The sequence below is a fragment of the Brienomyrus brachyistius genome, unplaced genomic scaffold, assembly GCF_023856365.1.
Source record: "Brienomyrus brachyistius isolate T26 unplaced genomic scaffold, BBRACH_0.4 scaffold55, whole genome shotgun sequence".
Taxonomy (NCBI): Eukaryota; Metazoa; Chordata; class Actinopteri; order Osteoglossiformes; family Mormyridae; genus Brienomyrus; species Brienomyrus brachyistius.
The window spans coordinates 2,154,456-2,166,696 of NW_026042330.1; the positions used below are offsets into that span (position 1 = coordinate 2,154,456).

Sequence of the window (12,241 nt, forward strand, 5' to 3'; positions counted from 1 at the left end):
AATGGCAACTTGGTTTCATCGGTGTCTTGGTTTTGAAGCTTGGGCCAAAAGCGACAGACAGGCATTTTTCCACTCGGTTTCGAACCGAGGACCGTTCGCGTGTGAGGCGAACGTGATAACCACTACACTATGGAAACAACTCACATTCAGCACCTTCCTCAACCAAAGGAAATTTTATTTAATCTGATAATTGTCAGTGGCTGATGAAATACCAGCAGCTGGCCTCCTTTGTAATGCCATCATGTCCACTTGCTAGCATCAGTTCTTTCTTCAGACGACTTTAATCAAGCACATGGAAACTGACTTGACCCCGCTATAAAATCACTTCCTCGTACTACACAAGATTCAGAAACACAAAGCAACCGCTGTTTTCATAGCCATTCAGTTAACAAGACTCTTCTCACTATCATAATTGGATTGGTAAGGTATCGTTGCATTTCAGAAGGATCAATGATTTCACACTCAAATTCTGCAAGGTCTCTGCTTCGGACAACCGCTAAGAAGCATCTACGTCGTGATCATTGAACATCAAAATCAAGGCGCTTGGTTGCATCTTTTCTTTTGCATAATTTTATTTCTCACATGCTTTTTGGATTCTGAGCCAAATGTAGAACTATTCAGACAGCGAAAACTGACACTTTGTGGAACGTCACACATTGGGTCGGTATGTGAGGAATAAGAGTGCTACAGAGCACTTTGGCGAAATGTGCCGTGAAGACAAAATGCCTAGCCAGGTCTGACCTGAAGGGGCACTTGTGAGTATTTCTGTATGACAGAGCGCAAAGCACTATTGTGGGGGGTCTCTGGTGGTCTAGCGGTCAGGATTTGGCGCTGCCACGGCCCGGGTTCGATTCCCGGTCAGGGAACTCCAGGGGCGTCTGCTTGGGATTCTTTTTTTTTTTTTTTTGTCTTTCCCTCCACTTCCCATTGTGACCCTTTTGGTTAGCTTCTGACTTTTGTGACCTAACTGATGTCCTCCCAGCATAGTTGTGCCCTCAGCTTACTTCTCACTCTTCAGTTTTTCACTCCTGGCCACTAAAACGAGCAACAGGGCATTTTCAAGTCAGCTGCACGACAACACAGACGTTCCACCTGCATGGGAGAACACAGCACATTCAGCAGGTCCTATGCGGCCTCTCACAAGAAGGCAGAACGAGTCACGCTGATGTTTTGTTGACGGCGGGACTCTTCATGTTCACGTGTCGGAGGGTCATGGGCTTCTATGCCTCAAGAAGACAGCACCCAGCATGGGGCTCCAACCCACGACTCTGAGATTAAGAGTCTCATGCTCTACCGACTGAGCTAGCCGGGCCAAGACACAGACGCGAGACCTCAGGACCGGCAACTTTCTGATCTGGTTCTTCTCTGAGAAATGCCTTCTGACTCTGAACCCCATAAAGCACAGCGGTGCTCTTGCTCTCGCCGTCTCCTTGCAAAGTCTCTGCTCCGGACAAGCGCTAAGAGGCATCTACGTCGTGATCATTGAACATCAAAATCAAGGCGCTGTGCTCTTGCTCTCGCTGTCTCCTTGCAAGGTCTCTGCTCCGGACAACCGCTAAGAGGCATCTACATCGTGATCATTGAACATCAAAATCAAGGCGCTGTGCTCTTGCTCTCGCTGTCTCCTTGCAAGGTCTCTGCTCCGGACAACCGCTAAGAGGCATCTACGTCGTAATCGTTGAACATGAAAATCAAGCCGCTTGGTTGCATCTTTTCTTTGGCATAATTTTACTTCTCACATGCTGGTTGAATTATGAGCCAAATGTAGAGCTATTCAGACAGCGAAAACTCAGACTTTGTGGAATGTCACGCATTAGCTCGGTGTGTGAAACTACGGAATAATGGCAACTTGGTTTCACCGGTGTCTTGGTTTTGAAGCTTGGGCCAAAAGCGATAGGCAGGCATGTTTCCACTCGGTTTCGAACCGAGGACCTTTCGCGTGTGAGGCGAACGTGATAACCACTACACTATGGAAACAACTCACATTCAGCACCTTCCTCAACCAAAGGAAATTTTATTTAATCTGATAATTGTCAGTGGCTGATGAAATACCAGCAGCTGGCCTCCTTTGTAATGCCATCATGTCCACTTGCTAGCATCAGTTCTTTCTTCAGACGACTTTAATCAAGCACATGGAAACTGACTTGACCCCGGTATAAAATCTCTTCCTCGTACTACACAAGATTCAGAAACACAAAGCAACCGCTGTTTTCATAGCCCATCAGTTAACAAGACTCTTCTCACTATCATAATTGGATTGGTAAGGTATCGTTGCATTTCAGAAGGATCAATGATTTCACACTCAAATTCTGCAAGGTCTCTGCTTCGGACAACCGCTAAGAAGCATCTACGTTGTGATCATTGAACATCAAAATCAAGGCACTTGGTTGCATCTTTTCTTTGCATAATTTTATTTCTCACATGCTGTTTGGATTCTGAGCCAAATGTAGAACTATTCAGACAGCGAAAACTGACACTTTGTGGAACGTCACACATTGGGTCGGTGTGTGAGGAATAAGAGTGCTACAGAGCACTTTGGCGAAATGTGCCGTGAAGACAAAATGCCTAGCCAGGTCTGACCTGAAGGGGCACTTGTGAGTATTTCTGTATGACAGAACGCAAAGCACTATTGTGGGGGGTCTCTGGTGGTCTAGCGGTCAGGATTTGGCGCTGCCACGGCCCGGGTTCGATTCCCGGTCAGGGAACTCCAGGGGCGTCTGCTTGGGATTCTTTTTTTTTTTTTTTTGTTTTTCCCTCCACTTCCCATTGTGACCCTTTTGGTTAGCTTCTGACTTTTGTGACCTAACCGATGTCCTCCCAGCATAGTTGTGCCCTCAGCTTACTTCTCACTCTTCAATTTTTCACTCCTGGCCACTAAAACAAGCAACAGGGCATTTTCAAGTCAGCTGCACGACAACACAGACGTTCCACCTGCATGGGAGAACACAGCACATTCAGCAGGTCCTATGCGGCCTCTCACAAGAAGGCAGAACGAGTCACGCTGATGTTTTGTTGACGGCGGGACTCTTCATGTTCACGTCTCGGAGGGTCATGGGCTTCTATGCCTCAAGAAGACAGCACCCAGCATGGGGCTCCAACCCACGACTCTGAGATTAAGAGTCTCATGCTCTACCGACTGAGCTAGCCGGGCCAAGACACAGACGCGAGACCTCAGGACCGGCAACTTTCTGATCTGGTTCTTCTCTGAGAAATGCCTTCTGACTCTGAACCCCATAAAGCACAGCGGTGCTCTTGCTCTCGCCGTCTCCTTGCAAAGTCTCTGCTCCGGACAACCGCTAAGAGGCATCTACGTCGTGATCATTGAACATCAAAATCAAGGCGCTGTGCTCTTGCTCTCGCTGTCTCCTTGCAAGGTCTCTGCTCCGGACAACCGCTAAGAGGCATCTACGTCGTAATCGTTGAACATGAAAATCAAGCCGCTTGGTTGCATCTTTTCTTTGGCATTATTTTACTTCTCACATGCTGGTTGAATTATGAGCCAAATGTAGAGCTATTCAGACAGCGAAAACTCAGACTTTGTGGAATGTCACGCATTAGCTCGGTGTGTGAAACTACGGAATAATGGCAACTTGGTTTCACCGGTGTCTTGGTTTTGAAGCTTGGGCCAAAAGCGACAGGCAGGCATGTTTCCACTCGGTTTCGAAACAAGGACCTTTCGCGTGTGAGGCGAACGTGATAACCACTACACTATGGAAACAACTCACATTCAGCACCTTCCTCAACCAAAGGAAATTTTATTTAATCTGATAATTGTCAGTGGCTGATGAAATACCAGCAGCTGGCCTCCTTTGTAATGCCATCATGTCCACTTGCTAGCATCAGTTCTTTCTTCAGACGACTTTAATCAAGCACATGGAAACTGACTTGACCCCGGTATAAAATCTCTTCCTCGTACTACACAAGATTCAGAAACACAAAGCAACCGCTGTTTTCATAGCCCATCAGTTAACAAGACTCTTCTCACTATCATAATTGGATTGGTAAGGTATCGTTGCATTTCAGAAGGATCAATGATTTCACACTCAAATTCTGCAAGGTCTCTGCTTCGGACAACCGCTAAGAAGCATCTACGTTGTGATCATTGAACATCAAAATCAAGGCACTTGGTTGCATCTTTTCTTTGCATAATTTTATTTCTCACATGCTGTTTGGATTCTGAGCCAAATGTAGAACTATTTAGACAGCGAAAACTGACACTTTGTGGAACGTCACACATTGGGTCGGTGTGTGAGGAATAAGAGTGCTACAGAGCACTTTGGCGAAATGTGCCGTGAAGACAAAATGCCTAGCCAGGTCTGACCTGAAAGGGCACTTGTGAGTATTTCTGTATGACAGAGCGCAAAGCACTACTGTGGGGGGTCCCTGGTGGTCTAGCGGTCAGGATTTGGCGCTCTCACCGCCACGGCCCGGGTTCGATTCCCGGTCAGGGAACTCCAGGGGCGTCTGCTTGGGATTCTTTTTTTTTTTTTTTTTTTGTCTTTCCCTCCACTTCCCATTGTGACCCTTTTGGTTAGCTTCTGACTTTTGTGACCTAACCGATGTCCTCCCAGCATAGTTGTGCCCTCAGCTTACTTCTCACTCTTCAGTTTTTCACTCCTGGCCACTAAAACGAGCAACAGGGCATTTTCAAGTCAGCTGCACGACAACACAGACGTTCCACCTGCATGGGAGAACACAGCACATTCAGCAGGTCCTATGCGGCCTCTCACAAGAAGGCAGAACGAGTCACGCTGATGTTTTGTTGACGGCGGGACTCTTCATGTTCACGTCTCGGAGGGTCATGGGCTTCTATGCCTCAAGAAGACAGCACCCAGCATGGGGCTCCAACCCACGACTCTGAGATTAAGAGTCTCATGCTCTACCGACTGAGCTAGCCGGGCCAAGACACAGACGCGAGACCTCAGGACCGGCAACTTTCTGATCTGGTTCTTCTCTGAGAAATGCCTTCTGACTCTGAACCCCATAAAGCACAGCGGTGCTCTTGCTCTCGCCGTCTCCTTGCAAAGTCTCTGCTCCGGACAACCGCTAAGAGGCATCTACGTCGTGATCATTGAACATCAAAATCAAGGCGCTGTGCTCTTGCTCTCGCTGTCTCCTTGCAAGGTCTCTGCTCCGGACAACCGCTAAGAGGCATCTACGTCGTAATCGTTGAACATGAAAATCAAGCCGCTTGGTTGCATCTTTTCTTTGGCATTATTTTACTTCTCACATGCTGGTTGAATTATGAGCCAAATGTAGAGCTATTCAGTCAGCGAAAACTCAGACTTTGTGGAATGTCACGCATTAGCTCGGTGTGTGAAACTACGGAATAATGGCAACTTGGTTTCACCGGTGTCTTGGTTTTGAAGCTTGGGCCAAAAGCGATAGGCAGGCATGTTTCCACTCGGTTTCGAACCGAGGACCTTTCGCGTGTGAGGCGAACGTGATAACCACTATACTATGGAAACAACTCACATTCAGCACCTTCCTCAACCAAAGGAAATTTTATTTAATCTGATAATTGTCAGTGGCTGATGAAATACCAGCAGCTGGCCTCCTTTGTAATGCCATCATGTCCACTTGCTAGCATCAGTTCTTTCTTCAGACGACTTTAATCAAGCACATGGAAACTGACTTGACCCCGGTATAAAATCTCTTCCTCGTACTACACAAGATTCAGAAACACAAAGCAACCGCTGTTTTCATAGCCCATCAGTTAACAAGACTCTTCTCACTATCATAATTGGATTGGTAAGGTATCGTTGCATTTCAGAAGGATCAATGATTTCACACTCAAATTCTGCAAGGTCTCTGCTTCGGACAACCGCTAAGAAGCATCTACGTTGTGATCATTGAACATCAAAATCAAGGCACTTGGTTGCATCTTTTCTTTGCATAATTTTATTTCTCACATGCTGTTTGGATTCTGAGCCAAATGTAGAACTATTCAGACAGCGAAAACAGACACTTTGTGGAACGTCACACATTGGGTCGGTGTGTGAGGAATAAGAGTGCTACAGAGCACTTTGGCGAAATGTGCCGTGAAGACAAAATGCCTAGCCAGGTCTGACCTGAAGGGGCACTTGTGAGTATTTCTGTATGACAGAGCGCAAAGCACTATTGTGGGGGGTCTCTGGTGGTCTAGCGGTCAGGATTTGGCGCTGCCACGGCCCGGGTTCGATTCCCGGTCAGGGAACTCCAGGGGCGTCTGCTTGGGATTCTTTTTTTTTTTTTTTTTTTTGTCTTTCCCTCCACTTCCCATTGTGACCCTTTTGGTTAGCTTCTGACTTTTGTGACCTAACCGATGTCCTCCCAGCATAGTTGTGCCCTCAGCTTACTTCTCACTCTTCAGTTTTTCACTCCTGGCCACTAAAACGAGCAACAGGGCATTTTCAAGTCAGCTGCACGACAACACAGACGTTCCACCTGCATGGGAGAACACAGCACATTCAGCAGGTCCTATGCGGCCTCTCACAAGAAGGCAGAACGAGTCACACTGATGTTTTGTTGACGGCGGGACTCTTCATGTTCACGTCTCGGAGGGTCATGGGCTTCTATGCCTCAAGAAGACAGCACCCAGCGTGGGGCTCCAACCCACGACTCTGAGATTAAGAGTCTCATGCTCTACCGACTGAGCTAGCCGGGCCAAGACACAGACGCGAGACCTCAGGACCGGCAACTTTCTGATCTGGTTCTTCTCTGAGAAATGCCTTCTGACTCTGAACCCCATAAAGCACAGCGGTGCTCTTGCTCTCGCCGTCTCCTTGCAAAGTCTCTGCTCCGGACAACCGCTAAGAGGCATCTACGTCGTGATCATTGAACATCAAAATCAAGGCGCTGTGCTCTTGCTCTCGCTGTCTCCTTGCAAGGTCTCTGCTCCGGACAACCGCTAAGAGGCATCTACGTCGTAATCGTTGAACATGAAAATCAAGCCGCTTGGTTGCATCTTTTCTTTGGCATAATTTTACTTCTCACATGCTGGTTGAATTATCAGCCAAATGTAGAGCTATTCAGACAGCGAAAACTCAGACTTTGTGGAATGTCACGCATTAGCTCGGTGTGTGAAACTACGGAATAATGGCAACTTGGTTTCACCGGTGTCTTGGTTTTGAAGCTTGGGCCAAAAGCGATAGGCGGGCATGTTTCCACTCGGTTTCGAACCGAGGACCTTTCGCGTGTGAGGCGAACGTGATAACCACTACACTATGGAAACAACTCACATTCAGCACCTTCCTCAACCAAAGGAAATTTTATTTAATCTGATAATTGTCAGTGGCTGATGAAATACCAGCAGCTGGCCTCCTTTGTAATGCCATCATGTCCACTTGCTAGCATCAGTTCTTTCTTCAGACGACTTTAACCAAGCACATGGAAACTGACTTGACCCCGGTATAAAATCTCTTCCTCGTACTACACAAGATTCAGAAACACAAAGCAACCGCTGTTTTCATAGCCCATCAGTTAACAAGACTCTTCTCACTATCATAATTGGATTGGTAAGGTATCGTTGCATTTCAGAAGGATCAATGATTTCACACTCAAATTCTGCAAGGTCTCTGCTTCGGACAACCGCTAAGAAGCATCTACGTTGTGATCATTGAACATCAAAATCAAGGCACTTGGTTGCATCTTTTCTTTGCATAATTTTATTTCTCACATGCTGTTTGGATTCTGAGCCAAATGTAGAACTATTCAGACAGCGAAAACTGACACTTTGTGGAACGTCACACATTGGGTCGGTGTGTGAGGAATAAGAGTGCTACAGAGCACTTTGGCGAAATGTGCCGTGAAGACAAAATGCCTAGCCAGGTCTGACCTGAAGGGGCACTTGTGAGTATTTCTGTATGACAGAGCGCAAAGCACTACTGTGGGGGGTCCCTGGTGGTCTAGCGGTCAGGATTTGGCGCTCTCACCGCCACGGCCCGGGTTCGATTCCCAGTCAGGGAACTCCAGGGGCGTCTGCTTGGGATTCTTTTTTTTTTTTTTTTGTCTTTCCCTCCACTTCCCATTGTGACCCTTTTGGTTAGCTTCTGACTTTTGTGACCTAACCGATGTCCTCCCAGCATAGTTGTGCCCTCAGCTTACTTCTCACTCTTCAGTTTTTCACTCCTGGCCACTAAAACGAGCAACAGGGCATTTTCAAGTCAGCTGCACGACAACACAGACGTTCCACCTGCATGGGAGAACACAGCGCATTCAGCACGCAGACAGGTCCTATGCGGCCTCTCACAAGAAGGCAGAACGAGTCACGCTGATGTTTTGTTGACGGCGGGACTCTTCACGTTCACGTCTCGGAGGGTCATGGGCTTCTATGCCTCAAGAAGACAGCACCCAGCGTGGGGCTCCAACCCACGACTCTGAGATTAAGAGTCTCATGCTCTACCGACTGAGCTAGCCGGGCCAAGACACAGACGCGAGACCTCAGGACCGGCAACTTTCTGATCTGGTTCTTCTCTGAGAAATGCCTTCTGACTCTGAACCCCATAAAGCACAGCGGTGCTCTTGCTCTCGCCGTCTCCTTGCAAAGTCTCTGCTCCGGACAACCGCTAAGAGGCATCTACGTCGTGATCATTGAACATCAAAATCAAGGCGCTGTGCTCTTGCTCTCGCTGTCTCCTTGCAAGGTCTCTGCTCCGGACAACCGCTAAGAGGCATCTACGTCGTAATCGTTGAACATGAAAATCAAGCCGCTTGGTTGCATCTTTTCTTTGGCATAATTTTACTTCTCACATGCTGGTTGAATTATCAGCCAAATGTAGAGCTATTCAGACAGCGAAAACTCAGACTTTGTGGAATGTCACGCATTAGCTTGGTGTGTGAAACTACGGAATAATGGCAACTTGGTTTCACCGGTGTCTTGGTTTTGAAGCTTGGGCCAAAAGCGATAGGAGGGCATGTTTCCACTCGGTTTCGAACCGAGGACCTTTCGCGTGTGAGGTGAACGTGATAACCACTACACTATGGAAACAACTCACATTCAGCACCTTCCTCAACCAAAGGAAATTTTATTTAATCTGATAATTGTCAGTTGCTGATGAAATACCAGCAGCTGGCCTCCTTTGTAATGCCATCATGTCCACTTGCTAGCATCAGTTCTTTCTTCAGACGACTTTAACCAAGCACATGGAAACTGACTTGACCCCGGTATAAAATCTCTTCCTCGTACTACACAAGATTCAGAAACACAAAGCAACCGCTGTTTTCATAGCCCATCAGTTAACAAGACTCTTCTCACTATCATAATTGGATTGGTAAGGTATCGTTGCATTTCAGAAGGATCAATGATTTCACACTCAAATTCTGCAAGGTCTCTGCTTCGGACAACCGCTAAGAAGCATCTACGTTGTGATCATTGAACATCAAAATCAAGGCACTTGGTTGCATCTTTTCTTTGCATAATTTTATTTCTCACATGCTGTTTGGATTCTGAGCCAAATGTAGAACTATTCAGACAGCGAAAACTGACACTTTGTGGAACGTCACACATTGGGTCGGTGTGTGAGGAATAAGAGTGCTACAGAGCACTTTGGCGAAATGTGCCGTGAAGACAAAATGCCTAGCCAGGTCTGACCTGAAGGGGCACTTGTGAGTATTTCTGTATGACAGAGCGCAAAGCACTACTGTGGGGGGTCCCTGGTGGTCTAGCGGTCAGGATTTGGCGCTCTCACCGCCACGGCCCGGGTTCGATTCCCAGTCAGGGAACTCCAGGGGCGTCTGCTTGGGATTCTTTTTTTTTTTTTTTGTCTTTCCCTCCACTTCCCATTGTGACCCTTTTGGTTAGCTTCTGACTTTTGTGACCTAACCGATGTCCTCCCAGCATAGTTGTGCCCTCAGCTTACTTCTCACTCTTCAGTTTTTCACTCCTGGCCACTAAAACGAGCAACAGGGCATTTTCAAGTCAGCTGCACGACAACACAGACGTTCCACCTGCATGGGAGAACACAGCACATTCAGCAGGTCCTATGCGGCCTCTCACAAGAAGGCAGAACGAGTCACGCTGATGTTTTGTTGACGGCGGGACTCTTCATGTTCACGTCTCGGAGGGTCATGGGCTTCTATGCCTCAAGAAGACAGCACCCAGCGTGGGGCTCCAACCCACGACTCTGAGATTAAGAGTCTCATGCTCTACCGACTGAGCTAGCCGGGCCAAGACACAGACGCGAGACCTCAGGACCGGCAACTTTCTGATCTGGTTCTTCTCTGAGAAATGCCTTCTGACTCTGAACCCCATAAAGCACAGCGGTGCTCTTGCTCTCGCCGTCTCCTTGCAAAGTCTCTGCTCCGGACAACCGCTAAGAGGCATCTACGTCGTGATCATTGAACATCAAAATCAAGGCGCTGTGCTCTTGCTCTCGCTGTCTCCTTGCAAGGTCTCTGCTCCGGACAACCGCTAAGAGGCATCTACGTCGTAATCGTTGAACATGAAAATCAAGCCGCTTGGTTGCATCTTTTCTTTGGCATAATTTTACTTCTCACATGCTGGTTGAATTATCAGCCAAATGTAGAGCTATTCAGACAGCGAAAACTCAGACTTTGTGGAATGTCACGCATTAGCTCGGTGTGTGAAACTACGGAATAATGGCAACTTGGTTTCACCGGTGTCTTGGTTTTGAAGCTTGGGCCAAAAGCGATAGGCAGGCATGTTTCCACTCGGTTTCGAACCGAGGACCTTTCGCGTGTGAGGCGAACGTGATAACCACTACACTATGGAAACAACTCACATTCAGCACCTTCCTCAACCAAAGGAAATTTTATTTAATCTGATAATTGTCAGTGGCTGATGAAATACCAGCAGCTGGCCTCCTTTGTAATGCCATCATGTCCACTTGCTAGCATCAGTTCTTTCTTCAGACGACTTTAACCAAGCACATGGAAACTGACTTGACCCCGGTATAAAATCTCTTCCTCGTACTACACAAGATTCAGAAACACAAAGCAACCGCTGTTTTCATAGCCCATCAGTTAACAAGACTCTTCTCACTATCATAATTGGATTGGTAAGGTATCGTTGCATTTCAGAAGGATCAATGATTTCACACTCAAATTCTGCAAGGTCTCTGCTTCGGACAACCGCTAAGAAGCATCTACGTTGTGATCATTGAACATCAAAATCAAGGCACTTGGTTGCATCTTTTCTTTGCATAATTTTATTTCTCACATGCTGTTTGGATTCTGAGCCAAATGTAGAACTATTCAGACAGCGAAAACTGACACTTTGTGGAACGTCACACATTGGGTCGGTGTGTGAGGAATAAGAGTGCTACAGAGCACTTTGGCGAAATGTGCCGTGAAGACAAAATGCCTAGCCAGGTCTGACCTGAAGGGGCACTTGTGAGTATTTCTGTATGACAGAGCGCAAAGCACTACTGTGGGGGGTCCCTGGTGGTCTAGCGGTCAGGATTTGGCGCTCTCACCGCCACGGCCCGGGTTCGATTCCCAGTCAGGGAACTCCAGGGGCGTCTGCTTGGGATTCTTTTTTTTTTTTTTTGTCTTTCCCTCCACTTCCCATTGTGACCCTTTTGGTTAGCTTCTGACTTTTGTGACCTAACCGATGTCCTCCCAGCATAGTTGTGCCCTCAGCTTACTTCTCACTCTTCAGTTTTTCACTCCTGGCCACTAAAACGAGCAACAGGGCATTTTCAAGTCAGCTGCACGACAACACAGACGTTCCACCTGCATGGGAGAACACAGCACATTCAGCAGGTCCTATGCGGCCTCTCACAAGAAGGCAGAATGAGTCACGCTGATGTTTTGTTGACGGCGGGACTCTTCATGTTCACGTCTCGGAGGGTCATGGGCTTCTATGCCTCAAGAAGACAGCACCCAGCGTGGGGCTCCAACCCACGACTCTGAGATTAAGAGTCTCATGCTCTACCGACTGAGCTAGCCGGGCCAAGACACAGACGCGAGACCTCAGGACCGGCAACTTTCTGATCTGGTTCTTCTCTGAGAAATGCCTTCTGACTCTGAACCCCATAAAGCACAGCGGTGCTCTTGCTCTCGCCGTCTCCTTGCAAAGTCTCTGCTCCGGACAACCGCTAAGAGGCATCTACGTCGTGATCATTGAACATCAAAATCAAGGCGCTGTGCTCTTGCTCTCGCTGTCTCCTTGCAAGGTCTCTGCTCCGGACAACCGCTAAGAGGCATCTACGTCGTAATCGTTGAACATGAAAATCAAGCCGCTTGGTTGCATCTTTTCTTTGGCATAATTTTACTTCTCACATGCTGGTTGAATTATCAG

At 47.5% G+C, this 12,241-nt stretch overlaps 7 non-coding genes across 7 annotated transcripts; all 7 read right to left on the minus strand.

Annotated features, from left to right (window-relative positions):
• Nucleotides 1-64: 64 nt before the first annotated feature.
• On the minus strand, nucleotides 65-137 carry trnav-cac (transfer RNA valine (anticodon CAC)). Its single transcript has one exon. It is a non-coding gene; the product is annotated as a tRNA-Val (tRNA).
• Nucleotides 138-1,904: 1,767 nt separating this feature from the next.
• Nucleotides 1,905-1,977, minus strand: trnav-cac (transfer RNA valine (anticodon CAC)). The gene has a single exon. It is a non-coding gene; the product is annotated as a tRNA-Val (tRNA).
• Nucleotides 1,978-3,645: 1,668 nt separating this feature from the next.
• Nucleotides 3,646-3,718, minus strand: trnav-cac (transfer RNA valine (anticodon CAC)). Its single transcript has one exon. It is a non-coding gene; the product is annotated as a tRNA-Val (tRNA).
• A 1,677-nt stretch (nucleotides 3,719-5,395) lies between these two features.
• On the minus strand, nucleotides 5,396-5,468 carry trnav-cac (transfer RNA valine (anticodon CAC)). The gene has a single exon. It is a non-coding gene; the product is annotated as a tRNA-Val (tRNA).
• A 1,672-nt stretch (nucleotides 5,469-7,140) lies between these two features.
• trnav-cac (transfer RNA valine (anticodon CAC)) lies at nucleotides 7,141-7,213 on the minus strand. The gene has a single exon. It is a non-coding gene; the product is annotated as a tRNA-Val (tRNA).
• A 1,682-nt stretch (nucleotides 7,214-8,895) lies between these two features.
• On the minus strand, nucleotides 8,896-8,968 carry trnav-cac (transfer RNA valine (anticodon CAC)). Its single transcript has one exon. It is a non-coding gene; the product is annotated as a tRNA-Val (tRNA).
• A 1,673-nt stretch (nucleotides 8,969-10,641) lies between these two features.
• Nucleotides 10,642-10,714, minus strand: trnav-cac (transfer RNA valine (anticodon CAC)). Its single transcript has one exon. It is a non-coding gene; the product is annotated as a tRNA-Val (tRNA).
• Between the last annotated feature and the right edge of the window lie 1,527 nt (nucleotides 10,715-12,241).